Below are 19,518 nucleotides of genomic sequence, written 5' to 3' on the forward strand. Positions count from 1 at the left end.
GGGGTGTACTGTTGATGTGGACTGGCTTGGGGTGTAAGGGGCCATTTTGAAGAGAGGCAGTGTCTGAGGCCTGCACTTATTTTGCCTACTTTTCATCCATTATGCCCAGGGGTAGTGAGTGTTGCATGGGCCTAGTCTTTCTGTGGGGTGTCTTCTTGAATTTAAACACCATTGAGGCCATGGATGGGCTGGGATTGTGCTGAATTTTGTCGTTTTTGTCATTTTTTGGGGGCTGCTGGGGGGGCCCTTTGACCAGGGGTGGTGAGTGTTGCATGGGCCTAGTCTTTCTGTGGGGTGTCCTTTTGAAGTTAAACACCATTGAGGGCATGGATGGGCTGGGATTGTGCTGTTTTTTGTATTTTTTGTCGTTTTTTTGGGGCTGCTGGTGTGGCCTTTAGCCAAGGGGTAGTGATGCATGGACTGAGTGTGCCTGTGGGGTCTCACTCTCTTTAATGCAAACATCCTGGATGGCATTGGATTGTGGTGATTTTTGGCTGTTTTTCTGTTTTTTTGGGGTGTACTGTTGATGTGGACTGGCTTGGGGTATAAGTGGCCATTTTGAAGAGAGGCAGTGTCTGAGGCCTGCACTTATTTTGCCTACTTTTCATCCATCATGCCCAGGGGTAGTGAGTGTTGCATGGGCCTAGTCTTTCTGTAGGGTGTCTTCTTGAATTTAAACACCATTGAGGCCATGGATGGGCTGGGATTGTGCTGAATTTTGTCGTTTTTGTCGTTTTTTGGGGCTGCTGGTGGGGCCCTTTGACCAGGGGTGGTGAGTGTTGCATGGGCCTAGTCTTTCTGTGGGGGTGTCCTCTTGAAGTTAAACACCATTGAGGCCATGGATGGGCTGGGATTGTGCTGTTTTTTGTGTTTTTTGTCGTTTTTTTGGGGCTGCTGGTGTGGCCTTTTGCCAAGGGGTAGTGATGCATGGACTGAGTGTGCCTGTGGGGTCTCACTCTCTTTAATGTAAACATCCTGGATGGCATTGGATTGTGGTGATTTTTGGCTGTTTTTCTGTTTTTTTGGGGTGTACTGTTGATGTGGACTGGCTTGGGGTGTAAGGGGCCATTTTGAAGAGAGGCAGTGTCTGAGGCCTGCACTTATTTTGCCTACTTTTCATCCATTATGCCCAGGGATAGTGAGTGTTGCATACTTGCATGGCCCTAGTCTTTCCGTGGGGTGTCTTCAATGTAAACATCATGGATGGCATGGGATTGTGCTGATTTTTCTGTGTTTTGTCGATTTTTTGGGGTGTATAACTGAACTGATGTTCCTCTGTCTTCCATTGCTTTTAGGTGCACAAGACTCAAGAGAACCACCAGTGCCAGGAAGAAGTCCTGCAGCGGTGTGTGTGTGCAGCATAACGTCACGCGACGTCACGTCTGGACACAGACAACTCTGCAACTCGTGCAACTGCTGCCTGCTGTTCTGACCTGCTCTGAAGAAGATGGCCCCAAAAAAAGTTACCCGTAGCTCCTCTAGCAAGAAAGGTGCCAGTAAGGAGCAGAAGAAGCAAGTTACCAAGGAGACTGGTGTGCCGGCCGCCCCTTTTTTTGGGAGTAAAAAAAAAAGTATGCCTGCAGCGGGATCTGCTGGGGACCAAGCTGGGAGCAGCACCCCCGCTCCATTGGGCTCAGTGCCACCACCACCACCACGCCCTTGAGTGCTGCAGAGGCAGCCAGTATAGTTGTTCAATCACCATCGACCAGTGATGTTGGCTCATCGCAAGAAAGCAGCAGCAATGTCCCTCAATCAACACAGGTTGTTGTAGCTCATCTGACGAGTGTTGAACAACCACAGCCGCAACAACTATCACATGTGCAAGTACAAGCCCAAGTACATGTGGAAGGAGAGGCAGCGCAAGGAGATGCGCAAGCAGAGGTGCATGGAGGGTCACAAGTGCCCACAATAGTTGTTCCTCCCGAATTAGGGGCACATCAGGAAATCGACAATCAAGGCGAGGTATCATTTGAGGAAGACACTCCTCCTGATGATCATTCATTGTCTTCCACACCCCTAGCAAGGAAGAGATCAAGGGTGGTGTCTACATTTTCTTCAAGCACACCTCAATCTGATGATACGGATCATAATTGGGAACCAGCACCACTGCCGTCTGAGAGTGAGGCACACCATGATCTGACAATGGTAGTTAAGCGTAAAAGGAAGCTCGTCCAAAGTCTCAGAGTTATGGAGTGTGATGATGAGGCTCAGCAAGAAGTGGCGGATACTGCTGCTGATGAAGACTCTGACAACGACGACCCAGTCATCATAAAGGTAACTGCAGCCCCAGCGGGCATGCAGCAAACAGACATTTTGACCCTAGCCCGAAAAGCTGCTGAGCGTGATGATGATGATGATGTTGTCGACGAGGAGGCAGTGGAAACACCACCACAATCATTGGAGTTAAGTAGTACACCAACTCGTACCGCTTCCATATTTCTTTCTGGCAAGAAGGGACCTCCATCCACCTCAACCTTAATTAGTGGCGGTGAAAGTGCACAACGTACAAAAGTTGGGCAATCCAGATCCTCCACTTCATCTGGCATTAGCAGCATGCCCACCACCACCAGTATCGCCACCTCCTCCAGGCCCCACAGACACTTCAAGTCACCAGTTTGGGACTTCTTTACTGTTTGCCCAAAAAGGGAAAAGTTCGCCATTTGTACCCTTTGTAAGGTTGCAGTTAGTCGTGGTAAGTCAGGTACCAACTATGGTACCGGAGGCCAGAGAGGTCATCTTAAGAGACAGCACACTGTCCAATGGTTTGCGCACCTAAAGGCGATCAAGGAAGCCCGAATTGGAAGTGAAGAAAACGTTGATGTTTCATCTGATGATGACGAGGAGGAAGAAGACGTGTCAAACACTTCACTTACACCCAGTACCCCTGTCAGCAGCACACCCCATGAGAGGCACACTAAGAGTGTTGGAGCGAGTGAGACACCAAAGCGCAAAAGTTCACCAGCGAGCATAATTGCGTCAACGAAGTCATTATCATCCCGTAAATGCTTGGTCCAGGGCAACATTAGAACCATGTTTTCTTCAGACGCGCCATATGAACGCAACCACCCACTGACGCGTCTGTATAACACTAAGCTGGCTAAAATGCTAGCTGTGGACCTTCTCCCTTTTTCTTTTGTAGAAGCGGTAGGTTTTCTAGAATTAGTGGCAACGCTCTGCCCTAAATGGAAGGTTCCTAGCCGGTTCTATTTTGCCAGAGTTGCGGTTCCAGCACTACATGAAGATGTGCTGGAGGCGATTGGGGCAGCTTTGCAGAAGAGTGCTGTTCACACTATACATCTGACAACAGACATGTGGACCAGTGGCGCAGGCGCTGATTACATGTGCATCACTGCACACTGGGTCTCTTTTTCAGGTGTTAAAGCAAAGCTAAACGCAGGTGTTGACCCGGACCAAGTTTTTAAAGCTGCTCGGAAACATGCAACACTAGCCATGTTTGGCTTGGAGAAAAGTCACACAGCACAAAACATTTTGGACGAGTTTAACAAAAAGGTCTTTCACTGGCTGTCCCCCAAAAAACGCCGGATTGGTTATGTTTCCACGGATAATGGCGCCAATGTAGTTAAGGCCATGGCGCTGGGTGACTATTTCAGAGTGCCGTGTTTGGCGCACTGTATCAACCTGGTAGTTCAAAAATTCTTGAGTGATAGAGACAGTACAGCGTTCGAGCTAATGGCCACCTGCCGCAAAATGTGCAACCATTTCAGCCATTCTTTTAAGGCCCGGAAGCATCTGAGGAGGCTGCTACTTGAACGTCGAATGCCAGTGAAAGCACTCATCCAGGAGGTGGCAACACGTTGGAACTCAACCTTCTACATGCTTGAGCGTCTGTATGAGCAGTATACGGTACTCGATCACTATTTCTTAACAGAGGGTACAGCTCAGATGGACCTGCGGATGGGTGCGGCGCAATGGGACATAGTTAAAAGCCTGACAGACATGCTTCGTCCTTTTGAGTTCTTCACGCGTGCAGTCAGCCAGGAGGACTGTAATTTGGGAAAAGCTATCCCATTGTTGTGCATGCTGGAGCACCAACTGAAGGCGGTGTCTTCTGAGTTTGAAAAAGATGCCAAAAAAAAGACCCTTTTATTTTGTCGGAGAAATTATTAGAGCGTCTACGTGGTGATGAACGTCTTAAAAAGATCAACTCAGAACAGCATTACATTTGTGCTACTATTCTGGATCCACGCTACAAAAAGGCGCTGGCAGGCCAAGCATTCTTTCCTTTTGCTGATGAAGATGTTAAAAAGTACAAACGTTGGCTAGCCTGGTCAGCCAAGAGGTTTGAAAAAGAACGGCAGGATATTGAAGGAGAAGAAGGCAGTACATCAGCATCAGCATCAGCAGGCCATCCCCAGTCAAAAAAATCCACTTCTGCACCTGTGGCTGTGACACAAGTGACCTCTCAGCCGTTAAAGACACCGGCAACCGGATCATCTGCACCAGACACAACAGTAACAGTGGCTGCTGTAGAGGATTGGCTAACTTTGCTTGGGTATGGTTCTCGAAAAAATGTCACAGGCACAGCAAAAAGTAAGCAAAGTGGAGGAACCGCTGAGGACCTTGAGTCGATGGTGCAGGACTATCTGAATGACTCAACAGAGGTCTTTCTTAATGATGAGCCATTGCAGTATTGGCATGGGAAAAAACAATTGTGGCCACAGCTCTCCAACCTGGCTATAAACTATTTGTCTTGCCCACTCGCAAGTGTGTCTTCTGAACGGGTTTTCAGTGCTGCTGGTGGCATTGTAACTCCCAAACGGAGCCGCCTCTCGGCCAAAAATGTGGAGCGGCTGACAATGATCAAGATGAATCAGCACCTCATACCACCAGATTACAAAATACGAGAAAGCACGCCGCATGAAGACCAGGAGGACGGCAACGTAGATGAGGGGATTTGTTCTCTGACCTCATCCTGCCTGAATTCGCAGAGTATGATGACGAAATCTTCTTCTTATTCCCTGACACCGAGCCCTGAAAATGAGACAATGAATCAATAACTTTCTTTTTCGTCCTTATTCACTTTTATTCCTGTGTGTCTGTCTTTCTTTGTTTTGCACAGTTAATTTAATTCAAACTTTAATCACCTAATCCCAAAAGCAAGCCCATCAGCAGAGCTGTCTTCACTTGTTTGCTTATTGATTTGAAGGTGCCGCAGTCTACATTCCTCAGGTTCACAAGTTCTGAAGAACATGCTCCTCTATCCTCCTCCTCCAGACTCCTATTTCCCTCAAAGCAGAGGGCTGGATTACGCCCAATGAAGAAAGACTCAGCACTTTTGGAGGTGTTCTACTTCTTTGCGGGTGAGGTGACGGCTCTGGGCCCATTGCTGTGAAGCTCTAATAACGGATAAAAGTGTTTTGGACCAAATATGACGCGGAAATTTCTTGCCGTTTTTGCTGACTTGCTTGCCTTTGAGGTGCTCTTTGGCGGGGTTCCGGGTGTTTGTGGGTGAGTTTTGGGGTCTGGCAGCACTGCTGCGACAGTCTAATCTTGATTGCATTTGCTTTTCAGGAAATCCGTGGTGGAAAACAGGAGTTATGATGATGACCTAGCTGCACAGCGCGTTTGGACCGAAGGCCGAGAGATATTGTAAGTATGAGATTTTGCTTTTTGGCTGTTTGGGGGTGTTGTCGTGTGCTTTTTGGCGGGTGGGTTGGCGGGTCTCTTGGGGCATTCCTGTGAAGGTCTAATAACGGATAGAAGTGTTTAGGACAAAATCCATAAGGAAAAACCTTTTGGCACTTTTTGTAACTTAGGGTTCGTTAGGGTTAGCTAACTATTATTTTGGCCATACTTATGTACCCTTAAAAAGGTGACTCAGACAGAGTACGCAATTTCAACAATATTGTACTGTCTTAGGGAAATCAAAGTGTGACTTTTTGCACCACACAGCGTACATACCTTATATTTATTTATCAGTGGTATTGTAATAGCACTTCCTGTTTTACGTTCAATAATTACAGGCCGGGTTTCAGTCAACATCCGCCAGGCAGGCAGTGGACAGGGTGTCTTCTGTCAGTGGTCACCAACATTGATGGACGAAGCATCAGCTGGAATGGAGGAGTGCCGCTAATAAGAGGAATTGTTTGCTGCATGCAACTTACTTACCAAATTCAACAGGACAACTCCAACAACATACAGAATACAGATACAGTATCCATTGTTTTCTTCTATGAGTGTGACTGCATGTGGTTAGCTTTAGTTTGTACCCAAAGATTTCTTTATCTTCAATTATTGTTTGTCCATGCTGTGCTTTTTTTTTCTTCTCTCAACAAAACCTACCCAAAAAGAAACCCCCATTCCCATCCATTTTCCAAACCCTAACCCTCTTCCCCCGGGCTGTGTGGTTTTGCTTGATGACTGACTAAATGACATCAATAATTCCACACACTTGCTGGGGAGGATAAGGTCATAGCAACAGGCTGGTGAAGGAATACGAGGATATATTCTAGCCTTACTCAGCTTCAGTACTATTTCTTGTTGTAGTAGAAGCCAATGTCAAATAAATTCAACGCAAGTACTAGTTATACTTGCAATACTTTACCATTTGTTAGGCTACATTGTGGCACTGTTCTAGTGTACTGTCACCTGCTATATTCTCGATCGTGCCGTAACCGTTGTAATGCTACAGTAAGGACAAACCAGGTTTCGTTTTATTTTTTTCCATAGGCATGCAACTGCCACTGTGTCACACCACTAGTACCACCGCAATGAGGAAATTTCATCCGCCCAGGATTGCCAACCTTAATCCCCATTTCACGTGGAGCCAGCCCTGGGCCTAGCCCTAATTTCTAACACAAATTACAGGTAAGATAAGCGTTTGGTGGGAGGTAGTATAATGGAGTATTAGGACTAGACGAGAGATTGACGGTAGTACTACTAAAGTCCTAGGACTCTTCAGGAAAACAAACTTACTGTTACACCCCCACCCACCAGACTGAAAAGCAGTAAAAAACAGGTATGGTCAGATAAAGTTTAAAAAAGTATATTTATGTAGCCCTAACAAAATAATCTCCCTCAAGACCCTCCCTAACCCCAACGATTGTCTTTGAAAAGTCCCAAAAAGCACCCAACTCCCAAATCCCACCCCCCAAAAGTCTCTAAAAAAAGGGCAAGGGACACTCCACTACTGGAGGGTGCTGGTGAATTTTGCGGCCAGGGCATCATACTCCTTGCGGAGGGTGGCATGCTCGAAGCGGAGGCCCTCCACCAAGTTCTTGTACCTATGGACCTCCTGCTCCAGGTAGGACATTCTCACTCCTAGGCGGCGCTGGCGTGCCTTGCAGCTCCTGTGGGGGGCAGCTGGTCTTTTTGCTGCTTGGCGGTGGCGGTTGGCTTTGTTAGCCCGGCTCCGTACCGCTGGAGCACTGCGCTGGCTGGCAGCCCGTGTGTTCACGGAGGAGGATGCAGCTGTCCCAGTCGAGGATGTTGTGGTTGCACCGGTCGACTGCGTGTCCTCCGACTCCTCCAGGGCCACCAGCCGCCGATATTCCGCGACAGTGGCATCCAGCCTCCGTTGCCGGGCCATTCGAGCCTGCTCCCTTCGTGATGTCGATTTGGAAGGAGCAACTATATGAAGAAAGAAAGACATAGTCTGTAACCATTGCTCCTTAACATTAATAACACAAAGTGATTGAGCCGAAAGTTGTGTCACAGTACAAGTAGCAAATTGAAAGCACAGTACATAACTATTGAGGACAGTATCTATCTAACCTCCCACTTCTGCATCCTTGCTCTAACATTAGTGGTAGTTTAATGAACAAATTCTACGACCACTATGGACTTCCATTACAGTCGACTATGACAGTACACCAGTTTTATTCTTCTTCTTCTCTCTTGTTTCGGAAAATTGGTACGTTATCTTATGCAAGCCGGCAGAATGCCAGCGCAGTGAACTTGCACCCGAGAAAAACAGACGCACACCATGATGAGTGAGACAAACTTGCGTTACTGTACCGGTCCAGTACATGCAGGTGGTGAAGCTATTACTTTTCTATTACGGGTGGCACTGAGAATACTCTGTTACAAGGGCTACTGCTTAATTAATTTACCTTTCACCCTATAGTGCAAATAAGTACTAGAAAAGGAAAATGAAGAAGCTAAATAATTAGATTATCTATCACTTCACATGGGATGTATTTGATGACATATGGGATGACTTTAGGTGCTTTGCCTATTATTGAGTGAACAGTGATACACCCACACATGAATGACGTAATACTACTAAACTAAAGTTATTAAGAGAGGTACGGAGTGTCCACCGTAATAACCGGATATATGCTGTGCTTGCAGTTGCAATACAAACTATTGCTACTATTCATGGTAGTATTGGACAAATTTACAATTTCTTTTCCTTGCCTTCCCTACACTGGAACGGACGTGCGGGTGCGGTGTTACATGCTCTTCAAGGTAACACTTAGTTCATCCAGTGACCATCTACTCTCTCTAGATACACATGTGCTATCTAAGAGTCAGATAATACCATGCTCCAGGCATCCATCCATTCAAAGTATATGCACACATACAGTTTATGTTTCACCCACCCAGGCTGTTGTCCTTCCACCCATCCTTGCTTCATCATTGACCCAGCCATGCACCATACCATATTCTTTCCTTCCCAGCCACCTCGGGGGCCAAGCAAACACATATCATTCTTCTTTGCCAGCCATCATAAAATTTCTCGTCCTTCCACACTTACTTACACCCTTCTTTCGCTTTTCGAATATATAGCTTACCTGTGCCGGCCACCACCGTGTCAACCCTCACAGGCACATTGGTGTTGTCCAGCACTCGCACCGCCTCCTCCCCAGAAGAGTTGTCCTCCTCATCCACCACCTCCGCGCTGGCCCCGCCACCAGATGTTCCACCTACAAAGTAAATTTTTAGAATGTTAGAATACACCACTCACTACTGTATAATATTTGGTCGAGGAGGAATAAAGAAAGTTAAAAAAAACGAAATACAATGTAATAATTTGTAACTGTATACTCTACAGTAAAAATGTCCCTTTTTTCAGGGAAGGCTGTTGTCTTGCTGCACTTTTTGTCACAACTGAGGAATGCTTGCTTTTTATTTTTAACACACAACACTTTTTCTCCTAACAGAAGCTTGACTTCTAAGAACACGATCAGGGTCAAGCTCAAGTTCAAACCAGGTGAGAGCTCAGCTCGACCACAAGAAATGTGTCCAATTAATCGTTAGCACTAAGCACTTTTCCATTTTCAGTTAAACGTTTACTTTTATGACAAAGTTGATTTTAATAAATGTGTTTAGTTTTAATAAAGCTTTTAAACTTAAAAAGACTCTGTGGTTTTTGGTCCTCCAGACTAGAGTGGATGAGCTAAAGGTTTTGGAATTTTTGCAAGCATGAGTGCCTCTGACACTTCTTGACTGTGACTCCGTACTCTTGCCCTGCGTAGGATAATCTAATGTTCATTGGGGATCAATTATCGGTGACTTAGGGAGCTAAATGACTCTGCCACACTATCTAGTCAGTAAGGAGATTGGGGGTTCTTCAAAGTCTGATATCACTGAGGTATGTGGAAAGAAAGTCTACCTGCGCCTATTATAATTGATAAACAATGCACTATTTAGTGTTCATAGTTCGGTTTGTGCAGATTTGTCCCTGCAACAGTGGTAGAATGGATTGTCCTTCTATCCAAAACAAAAGTAAAGTAGTATCTTATTCTTTCTTGGTGGTCATTCACCTTTTTATTGTTGGCAATTGTCAAAGCATAAACATTTAGAAGACTTGAAAAGACATTATGGACAATCCCAGAGGACTGCACTCAGTGCATAGAGCTATTGCTGACTAGAATGGGAGTCCAATGGAATTGCCAAATGTGCAATCTTAGTTAGCTACACAGACAGACTAATAAGAATAATCTAGTAATACCACAGGGAGTCATAGTCGAGGCAGGATAAGAATTTAGATCCAGTCTACAAGAAGATCAAAGACGATTTAGAAAAAATCGAATGAGGAACGCTAGGAAAAAATAGGTACTCTTTATTAAAATTAAAACTTACTGGGGCCAGCAAAGGAGCCCTCGCCTGCCCGATCCTGGCCTGCATCCTCCTGAACAGCACCCTCCTCCTGTGTCCTCTTGCCCTTGGGGGGAGCTGATGTACAACATGAAAGAAAGAAAGACCAGAAAACATGGATGAGATTTGTCAACCAAATCAAACATTTCAAAAGAACTATAACAAAATATTTTTGAGAAATAGCAAATAGATAGACAACTATTCCACGGGATATATTGACCTATCTCATGTGGTATACTACGTTATTCGTATTGCCTGATTTGCGGACCGTTGACTTTCAAAGTTCCTATGTAACTCAATAAACAGACTACTAAAAAGGTTTGCCTAGGCCTGGCAGGCAGCAGTCCGCAGCACGCAAAGTGACAGACAAAGTCCATCCTGCTTGCAGATCAGTGAATACTCAAACTATCAATCCACCGACCACCACCACTATTTCTTCTTATAGCCATGTGTCTAAAGGAAGGACTGGACTTCAGTCTGTTGGGGCTGATTTAGAAGTCCCTTGCGGCTCATTTTCCTCCATTGTTGCGTGAATTTTGTGACGCAGCGGCAGAACAAAAGAGTCGCCATGGTGCGACGTATATATTAAAAAAAACGCATATGGGAGATGCATCACGTTGTAAAGCCCTGCGCCATCAGGGGACGTTCCGGCACAAGGGAGGGCGTTCCTGCGCAGGAACGAATCCTAAAAGTGGGTGAGGGAAATCTACAAGATGTCAATCAGTCACTTTTAGGACAATGATGCGTGACTCAAACCCTGCGCCTGCTTGAAGCCGACGTACGGCTTCATGCAGCATTGGGGAGATAGGGCATCCCAGAGCATTGCTGGAGCTGCGCCATCGTTGGCACGCAACTCCAGCAATGCGCCGCCTTTACGGCACAGATGCGTAAGGCTTCTGTGACGTTTTGGGCCAATGGGTGGTGGTGGCATGGCGCACAATTACTGCTGCATCCCTGCTACTTTGCAGGGATGCGCCGGTAATTGAAAATATGACCCTTAGTGTCTAGCATTACGCAGTTCTTATCTTTACACTACACTCATACATAATTTATCAGGCCAATGAAATGAACAGAAAATACAAAACAAATAAGCATAGTAGCAAGCAAGGCTACTGAGAAGGAGAGCAGTGCACCTGAAATGCATAGAAGATTTTGAAATATAATTTACCTACAATGTAATCGGCAGCATTATTGCTCTTGGTAAAGAACAAAGATTTGCAAATAACAGAGCCGGATAAAACAGAGTAGTGATGAATAGCTACTACTACTCACCAAGCCCGGGGACCTCTACGCCGAGCGCGTCCAGCAAGTCCCATTCCCGGTCCATGACATCCGTCCAGCGGTGGGTGGCCTGGGTATAGGTGCGCCGGACCCCAGAGAGCTTAAACATGGCCCGGCACACCTTCTCCCACTGCTTCCGGCGCTCCCGGATGCCATAGCCGGTTGCGATCTTGCCGCCTCCCAGGATGGTCTTGGGGAGGCGGCGCTGGACGTAGAAGATTAGTGCGGCCACCTCCTCCGCGCTAAAGATCTCCCGTGGCACCACTTGCTCCCCCCTCAAACGCCCACACGGGAGCCGGGCACGGGGTGCGGGACCCTTCCCCTTCTCAGGGTGCTTCCCGGCTCCCTTTACCATGGTCTGGGCAGAAATAAAGTTAAATGATAAAGAAGAAATAGAATAGTGAAGAAGAAAAGAAAAGAGTTTAAAAAAGTAGTTTAAAATTAACTAAAAGTAGCAGAAAACACAAAAATATAGAGCTGGAAAAATAGAGGGATAGATAATAAGTAAAATAGATCAAATAAACTTCAAACAAGCAAAGGATGGCAGAGATTCAGAGAGGATACAGAAAGCATGCCCAGAACCATAGCAATGAATGAGAAACAAGATGGCCGCGCCCATTCACGACCGCGTGGGTAAGTTCGCGCGAGATTTTCCTCGCGATCACGTGCGAAATTGTACTAGCGAGCAGCACACTTTGCGAGATTGCACATAGCGGCCGGAAACGGAATTACGTCACGCAAACAAGATGGCCGCGCCCGTGTACGACCGCGTGGGTAAGTTCGCAAACGTATCACTACAAGCGCCTTGCGAACATGCAAAAAATCACGCGAACATACACGCCGCAAACAAAAAATTAATGTATTCGCACGCATCCGCGGCTTCCGAAATCGATCTCGCACGGATTCGTGCCCCGCGAATAGCGCGAAATTGCAGAAAAACAATTTTTGCTAAACTGAAAGCAATCACCAGGTGCAAAAGTTCAAACTTAACATTAGTAACCATTCACTCTAGTGCTTCCTGACGGGCCCCTCCAGAGTTCAGTTGCCTATTTGCAACTATTCTATGACCCTGCTATGACCCAAACAGCAGGCTCATAGAATAGCTACAAGTAGACCATAAAGGTCCTGTGAAAAAAAATAGCACTGCAACAGAAAGCAAATTACAGATAAGGAAGGAAGCAGGTGCCAGCCAGACTGAAAGTTTCAAAATTACTGACACATTAATCACCCCCAAATTAATTCATGGCAGTTGAAGAAGGGCAGGTGTGCTTGCTTTCACTGCAACAGAAAGCAAATTACAGATAAGGAAGGAAGCACGTGCCAGCCAGACTGGAAGTTTCAAAATTACTGACACATTAATCAACACCAAATTAATTCACCCCCATAGTATACAGTGATAAACAAACCTAATGGGTGGCAGTGAGGATGTACCAGAGGGTGGCATGGGTGTACCAGAGGGTGGCAGTGGTGAAACAGAGGGTGCTGTGAACCTGTGATGATAAACCAGACGTAGAAACAACATAGTCGCGGCCGTTGCGAGCCGAAAAGTAAGTTCGCAATTGCGAAATGGTCCACAAATCCTCGCGAACGCGCGCCAACACAAAAAACGTAAAAATCCGCAAATCCGCGAGTGTTCGCGTATTTTTGCGGATTGCAAATCCGTAAATACGCAAATTCGCGTACGCGAGATCCGCTAGATCCGCCCATGCTTAGTTCAGGGTCAGTTTTTTGTTTTTGGGTAAAGGGGTATTTTAAGGGTTCAGGGTCAGTTTTTTGTTTTTGGGTAAAGGGGTATTTTTAGGGTTCAGGGTCAGTTTTTAGTTTTTGGGTAAAGGGGTATTTTTAGGGTTCAGGGTCAGTTTTGGGTTTTTGGGTAAAGGGGTATTTTTAGGGTTCAGGGTCAGTTTTTAGTTTTTGGGTAAAGGGGTATTTTTAGGGTTCAGGGTCAGTTTTTAGTTTTTGGGCAAAGGGGTATTTTTAGGGTTCAGGGTCAGTTTTGGGTTTTTGGGTAAAGGGTTTTTTTAGGGTTCAGGGTCAGTTTTGGGGTACAGGGGTACAGGGGTACAGTGTAAAAATAAAGTAAAATTAAATTTACATTAATTTAATTTAATGAAATGAAATTAAATTAAATTATATTTAAATAATTTTAAATAATTTAAATTAAAAAAAATTATTATATACTTACCAATACTTACGTTGTAATGGTAGTGCATTGTAAAAGTTGCGTTGTAATGTCATATATCCACTGTTGCACTCTTTGCAGTGGGAATAGTAATTTTTACTCTTTTGTATTTGTACGTTAATAATATTGGCTATTATTTAATTAAATTTTGTTACTATATATATATATGTTTTAAGAAATATGATTAAAAAAATATTATTTTTTTACTTTCATTAATTTTTTAATTATTAAAAGTTATTTTAAGTATTGTTAATTATATTTTAGTAATTAATTTTTTATATTAATGTAATTAAACATTGTTTTTATTAAAGTCGATATTTTTTACAACTATATTTTTGTTAACGATATTTTGTACTCGATATTTTTGTACTTACCTGTTTGTACATACAAACTCGATATTTTGGTTGTAGATATTTTCTCGTCGATATTTTGGGTAGTCGATATTTTGGTAGTCGATATTATTTCAGTGATCCGTTTTTTCTGTGTGCTGCAGAATGCACCACACACAGAAAGAGCAAAACACCATTAATGATTGCTTATGTACACGAAAGTGTCCCTTCCTGGACATAAACAATCATTAAATAATGATTATTGATTGTTTATGTGCAGTAAGGGGCGCCTTCCTGCAAATAGACAACATTCCCGGCTACGTAGATACCCCTGCACTATGATACAAGGGTGTCTGCAGTGGTGCTAGGCAGGTATTTTCAGATCCAACGCTAGGGAAAACACAGGGGTGCACTGTATTGTTATAAATACGGAGCATCCCTGTGTTTTGGACATTGTGGAGCGTGCTGCTGCACTTTTTGCCGCTGCTTGCCTTAATTATTTTCACATCTTGTCTTGGTACAATCAATGTGTCAGCCCAGGCAGCGCATTTCATCCAAGCACGAAACTGTATAAGGGATTTGGAATTGGGGTAATCATCAAATGCCTCAATGTGGTGTCAATATTGTTTATTTGACCTACAATCCCTAGCTATACATTCCACACGTGAAAATCAACGTGTTGCTACTTTGTATTCCATCCCTCCTCCATCTGGCAGTATACCGCTATGCTGCCAGATGGAGAACGGCTGCGATACGGAGTAGCTACCTGTTCATTTCTGCTATTCACTCTACAACATTATACACAAACATATATCTATATAACTTTGGAATAACTTAGGAACTGTTTGACAAATCTTCACAAATCATTCAGAAAAAAAAGTTAATCCACTTCAGTTCCTTTGTGGAAAGGTTTGCATAATCTGTCAAGCAGGGGTTGAAAAAAGGAGGGTAGGGTCCAGAAAAATAATTTCCCCATATAATTCCAATAGGAATTTTTAGAAAGGATTTAGAAAAAACGTGTCAGAAAGCTAGGTCTTTACTCAAAAAGCTTGCTGTTTGTGATCTGGCATAAATCTCTTCAGCCGTTTTTTAAGAAATTATTATTATCATTATTTATTTATTTATTTCTTAGTGAAATCGGTGCAGGCGCGGATGGACATGAACAGCTGATTTAAGTGATGCAGAGCCAAGAAAGAAAGAGCCACTCCCAAACTGGTCATATGAATACGTTTGGGGGCTATAAATAATAGATCACTGAATCTGAGCTGGCGAACTGGGATGTAGAGCTGTGGGGAACGCGTTGGAAGATTATGGATTACGCGTGCTGCTGTATTTTGTACCACCTGGAGCCTAACTAAAAGGCCTTCATTTATACCCACCATTAGGGTGTTTCCGTAGTGGAGGCATTTTACTATCAGAGCCTGGACTACAGTTTTCCTAACCTGTAGAGGGGTCCACTGAAACACTTCCTTTAGCATGCGCATCAGACCAAAGCAGGTTCTAGAGATGCTTTGGCATACATGTGGATTTGTACAGCGCAAGCGAATCATCCCCAAAGGGATCTCTTGGCGCTTTGAGGGAACGGTCCTTAATGAACAAATGAAGCTAATATAGCCATGTCTTTAAAAGTTTCTTAAAAGTAGTGAGCTCATTACAAGCTCTAACATTCTGTGGCAATTTATTCCAGTGGCTGGCTGTCAGATAGGAAAAGGCTATGCCACCCATCCTAACCTTATGTATTCTCTGGGGAAACAACAAGTTGCTATTGCCAGATCTTAGTTGGCGAGCAGGCTGATACCAGCTAAGTTTATTACTAAAATAGGCAGGGCCACTCCGTGTAGTGATCTAAAGACCACACAAAGCATCTTAAAAATGGCTCGCTTCTTAACCGGGAGCCAGTGTAACTGGTTCAACAGGGGGGGTGAAGGGGTCCGTGCCGGTTTGTTGAGGGCTAAACGGGCTGCAGTATTCTGCACCTTCTGGAGTCTTAATAGAAGATTCTCCCTTGCCCCCACCAGCAACGATTTGCCGTAGTCTAACCGACTCACCAGAAGTGACTTGGTGAGGGTTTTTCTTGCTGACAACAGGACCCATGGGAAGACCTTCCTAAGCATTCTCATTTTGCCAAAACAGGTACCAGCCACTGTCTTGACCTGCTCCTCCATAGACAATTTTTCATCTATTTTGACACCCAGGCCCAGCTCCTAGAGAGGGGGGCTTCACCCAGCTTGGTAGGCCACCACTCTGGAGACCAGATGGTTTTGGCCTTTCCAAACAGTAGATTCTCAGTTTTTGCGGAGTTAAGTTGTTAAACATTCCTCCTCATCCAACTGGTAATGCTAGGCATGCAGCTCCTATATTTTAGTTGGGTTGACATAATGTCCTCCTCAACGGGGACAATTAGCTGCGTATCGTCAGCATAGGAGATGGTCGCGAAGCCATAGCCTCTGATGATATCGGCCAAAGGAGTCATGTATGTGTTGAACAGGTTAGGACTCAGGACAGATCTTTGCGGGACACCCCTATCCATCCCTGTGATTTGCGATACAAATGAATCCAGCTGAACACTCTGGGTACGGCCTGATAAGAAGCTTTGTATCCACTCTGCAGCTGCCTATGCGAGATGGTATCAAATGCTGCTGACAGATAAAGGAGGACTAGGATCACTGGGGTTCCTCTATCCAGAGTCATCCTTATGGTGTCCGTCACCTCCAACAGTGCGGTCTCCGTGCTCCATGCTCATTCATGGAGAGATTTTCATCTAAGAAGACTCGTAAAGTTTTTTACATATTGTTTAGTTGTTGGTGGTGATCCTAACTCAGATGTTCACCAGTCTGCAGACCAGACTGAGTGGTCTTCCCCAAAAAGAAGGATCACCTTTTTATTTATGTTAAGCTTCAGAAAGTTTGCAGTCATCCATGAGGCAATTTTTTAACATACTTGAATTTGACTTTAGTGAGTGTCAGATTCAAATCCACGGTGATGACCAGTTGTATGTCATCAGTGTAGGAAATGGTGTCAAACACACATGACCTAATGAGTTTTGCTAAGGGGGCCACATAAATATTAAAAGTAGCAGGGCTCAAAATTGAGCCCTCGGGCACCTCGTTATCCAGGACCATGGGTTTTGAAGTGTAGTTACTCATCTGAACAGAATGGGTGTGCTCAGAAAGAAAGCTTTCCATCCATTTCAGAGCTTTACCACTGATACCAATGTCCCCCAATGTTTAAACTACAAGTTGATGGGTGATGGTATCAAAAGCCGCTGATAGATCCAGGAGAATTAGCATAGCTGAGGTTCCCTGGTCTAAGGCAATTTTAATGGTATCTGTGACCTCCATTAAGATGGGTTCCCGGCTATGAGACCCACTAAAGCCTGACTGAGAGACTCCAATAGACATTTGCATTCGAGATAGGACACCAGTTGGTGATTCAACAGTGACTATAAGATTTTGGACATTAAAGGGAGTAGTGATATTAGTCTGTAATTGAGCATATCCAAGGGATCAGCCGTGGGTTTTTTAGGAAGGGGACTGATACGTGCTGTCTTCCACTGATCCAGATACTGCTATTGAACAGTATCACACATGGGTAGGCCAGGCGGCTAACAAACTGGTACCTGAAAAAAGAATGTCCAGAAACAGAAGTTCCCCCTCAGCCCCTTGGTATACTGAAGAGCTTAGAAAAGTGAAACAGCAATGCAGAAATAAAGAAAGAATCTGGAGGAAAAAATATGATAACGAGGACAAGATAGTGTACAAGGAACTCTTAACTCAATATAAACTTCTAATTATAGAGACTAAAAAGAAGTTTTATACAGAGCAAATCGAAAACGCAAAAAACTCGAATAAAAAGCTTTTCGAAATAACCAAACATCTCGCGGGATGTGCCCCAGATCTTAATCCTCCTTGCTCACAAGAGTTCTGCAACTCATTAGCAGCATTTTTCTTCGCCAAAGTAAATGATATATTTTCAGCATTTAACCAAGGCGAAGATCAATGGATCAGGAAAACAAATATCCCTTCTCCAAGTAATACCCTCTCTTGCTTCGCAGAGGTAACAGATGACAATATTCAGGACATTGTGAAAACAATTAAATCCGGATCAGCTTTGGATCCTTGCCCCTTAAACACTCTTCGGTCATTAATAGACGTCGTAATCCCTGCAATTACTCAAATGATCAATCTCATGTTTCGCACAGGAATCTTTCCTAACCAATTGAAAAAAACCTTACTCAAACCACTTCTGAAGAAAGCAGGCTTGGATGAAGCAGAACTTAAAAATTATAGGCCTATAGCGAACCTACCCTTTATCGCTAAGGTAATTGAAAAAGCCATGAATATTCAACTTGCGGGATTCATCGAGCAACACCATCTGCTCGATGAAACACAATTTGGTTTCCGTAAGTTTCATGGGACGGAAACAGCCCTCATTAAGGCAGCGGATGACATCCGATTAATCAGAGACCAAGGTGGAACTGCATTATTGGTGCTCTTAGATTTATCAGCTGCCTTCGACACGGTTGACCATAAGATCTTAGTCAACCGTGTCGAAATGATGGGCGTGCAAGGCCTAGCAAAAGACTTAATAGCATCTTTTCTAGCAGAGAGATCCCAGGCAGTCATACTGGGCCAATATGAATCTGCTGAACTATCACTACCATGTGGGGTACCTCAAGGTTCATCCCTTAGTCCGACACTATTTAATATCTATGTGTCGGACCTCGCTAACACCATCAAAGCGCATGGGATGAACCTTACCTCATATGCGGATGATACTCAGTTGATACTGGCTGTCAGAAATGATGGGGAAAAAGTAGCGGAAAATTTCAAGACAGGTATGCTGGCCATTGGAAAATGGATGTCAGCAAACTGCTTGAAATTAAACTCCGACAAAACCGAGGTGGTCACCTTTGGCCACCTCAGCCCTAGTTGGTCCCCTACTTGGTGGCCATCATCTTTTGGAGCTGTACCTGAACCAGTTACGAAAGTGAGAAACTTGGGTGTCATCTTCGATGATAACCTAAATTTCATGGCTCATGCCAATCAGACGGCCTCCAAAGCCTTCTACAAACTTCGACTGGTAAGGAAGATTATTCCTTTTCTTCCTACCAATGTGGGAAAGACATTGGTTAGTGCAATGGTCCTATCAGCGCTGGATTACTGCAATGGCTTGTTTGCAAATGCCCAAGTTAAGACAATTAAGAAACTGCAAACAATCCAAAATGCAGCAGCCAGACTTCTCCTCAACATTCCTAAATTTAAACCTATATCCGAATCCTTGAGGAGTCTCCACTGGCTACCTGTTAGGAACCGAATCAAATTTAAGACGTTATGTATCGTCTACAAGGCACTACACCATCAAGCGCCTCAATTCCTGTGCGACCACCTTGTTCCGTACATTCCCACCCGAATGCTACGATCTGCAGGACAGAATGACCTAGTAGTGCCACGGACTAGATTGGTCAATTGGGGAGACAGACGTTTTTTAGCTGCCGCCCCAAGATTATGGAATACGCTTCCACAAACAATAAGATCAAGCCCAAATCTATTGTCCTTTAGGAAGAAACTGAAAACCTGGCTATTCAACCTCTGAAAAACTGCATAAATCATAAAGGAGGGTAAAACAGTATAGCGCCGAGACGCCTGCAGGCAATTGTTCGCG

The sequence above is a fragment of the Lissotriton helveticus genome, chromosome 2_1 (assembly GCF_964261635.1).
Source record: "Lissotriton helveticus chromosome 2_1, aLisHel1.1, whole genome shotgun sequence".
In the NCBI taxonomy this organism is placed as follows: Eukaryota; Metazoa; Chordata; class Amphibia; order Caudata; family Salamandridae; genus Lissotriton; species Lissotriton helveticus.